An 8,663-nucleotide genomic window follows, 5' to 3' on the forward strand; every position below is an offset into this window, starting at 1 on the left:
TATTGTGTGAGATAGCTTGCTTTCTTCAAGACAATGATATGTTCTTGATCTGAAGACAATGCTCTATAGATCAGTTGGGCAGCAACTCCACTTGTGTGTTTCTCTGAACTTCTCACTTCAGGGAACTTTTAGTTCAGAACCTGTGAGAGCAACCGCTTGTTGACAAGACAAGTCAAGGTGCTCCCGATTAAAGGCAAGTTGATTGCCTGGACATGTAGGTACTGGTGTGGAGCCAAATGGGGTGAGGCAGGCACAGGGTTGTAGTGATCACAAGGGCAGATCAAATACTTGGGAGACCTCATTCAGACTTCAGCTGTCTGAGAATGCTCAAGATTGGGGTCCCTACTCAAAATCCCACTGTCCATTTCCCACCCATTGGTTTTCACTCACTGGTCCCTGTCCAGTGGCACTTACACATATACCCTCATCCAGCAGCCCCTGCCCAAGCAGGTTCCTGGATCCAATGGGACCTGAAAAGTCCAAATCAAATTCCCACTCACCCACTAGCCTCTGGCTGATCCACAGAGTTCACAAAAGTTCAGACAGATTATCAGTGGCTGGCTTATTCCTGGGCAGTCAGTGTGGCACAAGAGAGCTCAAATTCCCCACCAGTGGGCACACCCTTGGGTGCTCTCCCAGGTAATCAGCAGTGCCCCAGAAAACCCAGTCAGGTTCCTACTGGCCTTTCTCCTGCAAGATTAGTTCCACAGCAGCTCGGCTATTGGCTTCAGTTGATGGCTGCATATGCGGCATGGCTTTGCGTTCCTGTAGCTCCAAAAGGAACTTCTGCAACAGAAGTTCTGATTCAAAATCCTACTGTCCATGCCTCGTCAGGTTGGTTGGTCTCTGTGCAGCGTGAAGGACTCTCTAGTGGAGCTTGGGCAACACTGGTTTCACAGGGATGTGGTGAGGTTGGAGGCACGTGGTTGTGGAGCAGCCCCAGGGGGGAGAAGGGAAGGAAGCACATTGCTGGGGGTGCGTGGGTCACAGGGCTGGGACACTACCACTGGGAGGCAGGGGCAGGGCTTGGGTGCCACTGGGGATTTATGCGGTGGCAGGCAGTGCAGTGGTGTCACGCAGCAGTGAGCAGGATGGAGGTCACGCAGTGGCAGGCCAATGCACCTCTGGGGTCACACGGTGGCTGGGGTCAGTTGATCTCGACGAAGTTGGGGGTGGTCGGTTGCTCCTCCAGAGTCACAAGGTGACAGGTGGTTGCTCCGTACTTGCTCCTGGTGCGTGGGTTCCACAGTGGCTTCACTGGTGTCTTTTGGCTGGGACTCAGCTGTCCTGTGTGTGGTTCAAATTTCAGCTATCCAGCTGTGGTGGATTCCAGCTGTCCTTGGTTCTGGCTGCACTCAGGAATTCTTAATATACTCTATATATGTGTTGTTGAGTCGCTTGCAACTCATAGCAACCCTATGTACAATAGCCCTAAAGCCTGCGACTCATAGCGACCCTAATAAGCACAACAGCCTTAAACCGTGCTCTATCCTGTGCCAATCACATTGCCTCTGACACACCCATCCCGCTTACCCCAGTCACCGAATCAATCCACCGCAAAGAGGGTTTTCCCCTCCTGCGCTGTTCCCCCACCCTCCCAAGCATGATGTCCCTCTCTAAGGACCAGTCTCTCCTCACAACATGTCCAGTGCAATTTGTCTTTTAATTTCTTGACTGCTGGTACCGAGGTGTTGATTGAAGAGCCAAGCAAACTGAAGCCATCAATAATCTCAATTTCTAATAGGCCCAGTGGTGAGAATCTTTTTCCTGATGATGAGCTTCAACCCATATTGAAGGCTATAGTCCTTGACCTTCTGCAGCAAGTTCTTCATGCCCTTCTCAGTTTCAGCAAGCAGGATTGTGCCATCTGCATGATGCAGCTTGTTGATGAGTCTACCTCCAATCTTGATGCCATATTTCTCCTCATACAGCCCAGCCTCCCAGTTAATCTGATCTACATATAAATTGAAAAGATATGGAGATAGGACACATCCTTGATGCACACCCTTTGCAATTTTGAACCATGCAGTGTTTCCTTGCTCTGTTTTGGTGACTGCCTTGTGATCCAAGTATAGATTTAGCATAAGCACAATCAAGTGTGGTATTTCCATTCTTCTCAGAGTCAGCCACAGTTTATTGTGATGCACACAGTCAAATGCCTTTTTGCATAGTCAATGAAACAGATAGACATTCCTTTGGTACTTTCTGCTTTCAGTCAATATCCCCCTGAAATTGGCTATAATATCCCTAGTACCAAGCCCTCTTTTAAATCCAGCCTGTACTTCAGGCAGTTCTCTGTTGATGTGCTGTTCCAATCGTTTGGGATACTTTTCAAAGGAATCTTGCGTGCATGTGATATCAATGATTGTTGTTGTTGTTGTTGTTGTTGTTGTTGTTATGTGCCGTCGAGTCACTTGTGACTCATAGCGACCCTCTGTACAACAGCCCTAAACTCTGCTCTGTCCTGTGTCAATTGCACTGTCTCAGATACACCCATCCCGATTACCCCAGTCACTGATTCAATCCACCTCATAGAGGGCCTTCCCCTCCTGCACTGTTCCTCCACCCTACCAAGCATGATGTCCTTCTCCGAGGTCCAGTCCCTCTTTACAACGTCCAAAGTATGTTAGACGGAGCCTCAGAATCCTTGCCTCCGAGGAATTGCCTGGTTTGACCTTTTCCAGGATGAATGTTTGTTTTCCTAGCAGTCCATGGCACCCTCAATACTCTTCTCCAGCACCACAGCTCAAAGGTGTCAATTCTCCTTCTATCCCCCTTAGTCATTGTCCAACTCTCTGATGCATAACAAGTTATTGCAAAGACCATAGCCTGTATCAGACACACGCTAATCTCCAGAAAGACACCATTACTCTTCAGTACTTTTCATTTCTTGGCTGCTAATGCTGAGAGTTTTGACTGTGGAGCCAAGCAAACGAAAGCTGTGAACAATCTCAATCCCTTCACCATCCATCCTGATGCTGTCAATTGGTCCAGTGGTGAGAATCTTAGTCTTCTTGACATTGAGCCTCAATCCATATTGGAGGCTGCAGTCCTTGACCCTCTGCAGCAAGCGCTTCAGATCCTCCTCAGTTTCAGCAAGCAGGGTTGTGTCATCTGCATATCGCAGATTGTTGATAGATCTTCCACCAATCTTGACCCCACATTTTTCCTCATAGAGCCCAGCATCCCGGATAATCTGTTCTGCATACAGGCTGAAGAGGTATGGAGACAGACTATATCCCTGGTGTACGCCCTTCCCAATTTTGAATCATGCAGTGTTTCCTTGCTCTGTTCTGACGACTACTGTTCGATAATTTCTGCACTCTGTCAGATCACACTTCTTGGGAATGGGAACAAATATAGATCTTTTCCAGTCAGTTGGCCAGGTGGTTGTCCTCCAGATTTCTTGGCACAAGTTGATAAGAACATCGTTGAAATTTGTCAACAGGTATGCCATCAATTCCTGGGGTCTTAATTTTTGCCAATTTTTTTCAGAGCAGCTTGAACTTCTTCCTTCATCACCATAGGCTCTGCTCATATGGTGTTTCATGGAAACTTCTGTGTCCACTGATTCATTTTGGTACATTACTCTGTATACTCTTTCTGTCTTCTTTTAATGCTTCCTGGATTATTTAATATTCTGCCCAAAGCACCTTTATGTATTGCAACTCAAGGTTTGAATTTGTTTTTCAGTTCTTTCAGTTTAAGAAATGCTGAGCAAGTTCAGCCCTTTTGATTTTCTGACTCCAGTTCCTTGCACATTTAATTGTAATACTTTATTTACCCCTTTTTATATCTATTTATTATGTAGTATCAATGTAGGTTCCCCTTGATAATGAGATTTAACAATTTCAGCCAATACAGTAATTCCCTTTTTTTGCCTGTTGTAAAGTCTAACCTCTTTGTCTGTAATTATATACCCACCTGCAAGACTGTACGGAGTAATTTAGTCAATCTTTTTTGAAATATAAAAGGAATTAAATAAGCAAGAGAAGTGGTATAATATCAAGGCCAAGAAATAGAAGATAGACAAAGACCTTCCTTCAAAAGTGACCGAATGATTAAAACTTCCCTTAGAGTCAGCCATCTGAATTCAGAATAACAGCTTCTTAAATTTTTAAAAAATTAAATTCTTGAGAAAGACATCTATTTGTGTTATTTTTTTTTTTTATTTTTGTGTGCGTGTACCATCAAATCAGATCTGACTGGTACAGGAGGAGGTTGTCCCTCCTTCCCCGGCAGAGCATCTGGTGGATTCGAACCGTGCGCCTCTGGGATTGTAGTTGCAGCTCCTTGCCACTAGGCCACCAGAGCTCCCCCTATTTATGTTATTTCTGTTACAGCAATGCTAGACAACTAAGACAATGTCCATAAAGGGACTTTGCACAGTGCATTTTAGTGTTTTTTTTTCTTTATTGAAGGTTGTTTACTTCAATGTGATTAGTAAGAACACTAATCAGCAAAATCAGAAACTGAAAGAAAAAGAAATGGTTTATTAAGACAACAGTTTCCCCCAGGTCCTTGACAAAATTTCTTACCTACATCCTGTTTGTAAAAGTTTTACAACATGAAATATGCCTGGTTCTCTTCTCTTCATTTCTTTATTTAATGGTCAGTCAAGAACATTTTATGGTTATTCATCTTTATTTCCATTGATATTTTTTTCACTGTGCTCAGAAAATATAATCACAAAATGTTCTCATGTCACTGGAGTACTGAGAGTACAATAATGTTCTTGCAAATAAAAAGAGAGCCTTTCCCTATAGTCAAGGCCACACACAACTTTTAAAGAATACATTAATGAATGTTTTCTCTAATTATCTTCCTAATTCGACGTTAAAAAACAGAAAAAATGTTTGTGGTGCTGGTAATATAACTAAATGATGTTGTTTAATTGGCAAATTTCTCACAATGGTTTGATAGGTCTGATGTTATGCATACATAAATGAACAAAAGCCATTTAAATGGAATAAACATCAATGTTCTCTAACAAGAAGAAGAAATTTATCATTGTAATATTGAAGTATTGACATTGTATGAGCAAACACTCCTGAATTATCAAGAATCAGAGTTCAGTAGCAAACTATTGTTTGAAGGGAAGCTATTAGAGAGCTGTATCACCTTAAATTCTACGATTATGTGAGTATGCGTGTGTATGTATATACTTTCATATATGGTTACTAATCTGGGATAAATCATCAGAACTTTTCTCAGAAAGCTTATGAAGATTCTGCACTTAAAATCTAGAATCTCAGAAAATGAAGAGAGAAATAAAAATTATCTTCAGATAATCTATTAATCTTTATGTTTTATAAATAGATTACCTATTTGACTTAAATCATGAATGAATTGGAACAGGTTTGGAAAACTTCTCAGTATGTTTATGGAAGGGGAAAGACAATAAAGACTAGAGTAAGAACTTTAACACGCCCCTTAGCTAAAGTTTGTAACAATATCATAGTGAGAAACATTGATTGGAAATACCACTTACTTTCACAGTTGTTGGAAACATCCTTATAGTATGAACCTTGGAAAACCTTGGAATCATCTTTGACTTTTGTTGATTCTCAAGGATAATCTACCAAAGAAAACTTGTTGACTCTACCTTGTTTATACCCAAAATCTTATTACCATGACCAAAGCTGTAATCTCTCCAATCTACAAGTATCTTTCAATGGTATAACCATAATATTGTCCCAGCTGATCTTTCCTTTGCCTCCAGCCCAGTCTTAACCCATTTTAAACTCAGACAACTGCTCAAAATCCTGCCACAATGACTCTTCATTTTACCACATACAACAAAACAAAACAAACACAAGAGCCATCAAAATTATTACATTGATTTAGATGTACTGATTCATATCTTGAACTTCAATATCACTGGAAAGATGTTAAGAAATGTCTGTCCTCTACACTTTTCCTAGGACTGCTGAATAGCAAACAGTATTCCAGTGGAGAATATGAAAAAGTTTAAACAGTCCTTCTAAATTATTTTGTTTAATCTTAAATTTTAAGAACCACTAGTCTAGATTATTTGATTCCTCTTATGTCACAACTCCATCTTTTATTCTATATTCATTTTTTACTGTGCTCCTTCTGTTGATTCTGATCTATTGTCTACCTCACTGTCTGTCTAGGAACCCAGGTGCATTTCTATCTCATAGACTTCATCAATAGCTATCTTCATTGTCTAAAACACTCACCTTCTACATTTCTGCTTGTAGATTTTTACCATTCTCTTGACTTATGTGTTCAAATATTTGTTCCTTATAGCACTTTCATCTAAGAAATAATTTACTTAAGACAGACTAGGAAGCAGGATGAGCCATATACTTCCTAAATAAAAGAACTTTGAAAACCCTATGAACACTAAAGAAAGAGGATGGTTATAATACTGTAGTGGTAGAGTCTGATTGGAAGTCAGTTGAAATGAGCAAAAACAATGACAACCATGTTTGACAATTGAAACATGGAATGTACATAGCTTGAAAGTTGGAACATTGGAAATTATTAAAAATGAAATGGAATGCATAAATATAGATATAATAGGCATTAGTGAAATGAGATGGACCAACTTTGTGCACTTTGAATCAGATAGTCATATGGTATACTGTGCAGGGAATTAAAAATAGAAGAAAAATGGTGTTGCTTTCACCATTAAAAAGTCAATTTCCAGTCCTGAAATACAATTTTGTGAATAATAGGATAATATCCATACATGTACAAAGAAGACGTGTTAACATGACTATTTTTCAAACACACATACCTACATCTAGATTCAAAAGAAATTGAGACTTCTTACCAAATCTTGCAGACCAAAATTGACCAAACATGCAGTCAAAGATGCATTAATGATAGTTGGTGACTGGAATGCAAAAGTAGGAAACCATGAAGAAGGAACAGTAATTGAAAAATATGGGCTTAATAATAGAAATAAATGAGGCTGCAAATAGAATGATTAAATTTTGTGTTTACAATGATTTATTCATTGCAAATACCTTTTTTGGAAAAGTTTCTAGAAGTAAAATGAAATTATTTTCTGACTCTTGGAGGATAAGCTTAGGTTTTCCTTGTGATCGTCACGGCTGGTCATCTCAGTTAGTTACATAATAAACCTGCATACTATGTACAGTAGGTGCTCAATTGTTGCTGTTTAGATTCTAAAAACTTTTCCTTACTAAAGCTAGAATGATTTCTACAAAGCAATCTAACTGAATGTGTTTACAGGCAGGCCTTCCTCATACAAAGATGGAGAAAAGTCTTCATCACTGGTTCAACAGCCAACATCAAGGTAGACAGAGAAAAGATTGAAATTGTCAACGATTTCATTTTAATTAGATCCACAATTAACACTTTTAATACTAGTAACCAAGAAACCAAAATATGTACCGCACTGTAACAAGTAAGGTCTGAACCCTACATTAAATCCCTATCCATGATATTCACAGAGGTTCTGTTTATCTAATATACTCTTTCCTGGATAATAAGCACCAAATTAAGAAGAACCTGCCTACTTGGTTAATTATTGTATACTCAGCACCAAGTACTGTGCCAAATACATATGTAAATTTTTCAGTAACTTTTCATGAATGAAAGTGAAGGCTGGAGAAGGTCTAAATGAATATCCTTGCTCCAAAAGTCAAAATGCAAGGTTTTCAAATAACCGTTCTCAGCAATCTTCTCTTGGTTCAAGTTACTTAGATGTCATCATTATATTCTTACCCCTTTTTAAATTGATATTTTAATCAAAGCTTAAGAACTTGGGTTTCCAACTGTTCACTGTTGCACATTTTCCTCACTGCCCTCCTTCCCCATACCACTTTTTTTCTTTGGGGAAAAAAAGGTTATTTCATTGTTATATAGTCCCCTAAGACCACTTTATTAACTAAACACCTCTTATTCTGGATTCTTGTCATGCCAATAATACCTAATCATATATTCCTTTTATACAGTTCTCTCCCTCATCTCGTTCAATGTCGTGTAGATTATTTATCCTCTTTTTTTTCTTAGTTTACCCCGCAGCCCACCTGTCAGTCCTATTTTATAACAGTGGCATTATGCAGTGTTTGTCTTTTCGTGACTGAGATATTTCATTCAGCATAATGTCATCCAGGGTCGTCCATGTTGTATAATAATTCGTGAGTTCCTTGTTTTTCAATGCAGCATAGTATTCAATTGTGTGAATATACGACAGCTTCTCTATCCATTCCTTTGTTGATGAACACTTGGGTTGTTTCCAACTCTTTGCTATTGTGAACAAAGCTACAATAAACATGGGTGTGCATATATATGCTTCAGTGGCAGGTATGGTTTCCTTAGGGTATATTCCCAGTAATGGAATTTCTGGGTCAAATGGTATTTCTATTTGCAACTTTTGGAGAAAGTGCAATACTGCCTTCATTACTGGTTGTACCATTTTACATTCCCACCAACAGTGAATAAGGGTTCCCATTTCTCTGCAACCTCACCAGAATTTGTTGTTTGCTGTTCTGTTGTTTTGCTATTCTTACTGGGGTGAGATGATATCTCAGTTGTTTTCACTTGCATCTCTCTTAGAGCTAGGGATTTTGAACATTTCTTCATGTGTTTGTTAGTCATCTGAATGTTTTCTTCAGACTTCTCAGTTCTCATGGTGGGGTTGTTAGGTGCCCTGAAGTTGACTC

The sequence above is a fragment of the Elephantulus edwardii genome, unplaced genomic scaffold (assembly GCF_000299155.1).
Source record: "Elephantulus edwardii isolate Elephantulus edwardi_28Jun2011 unplaced genomic scaffold, EleEdw1.0 scaffold00386, whole genome shotgun sequence".
NCBI classification, from domain to species: domain Eukaryota; kingdom Metazoa; phylum Chordata; class Mammalia; order Macroscelidea; family Macroscelididae; genus Elephantulus; species Elephantulus edwardii.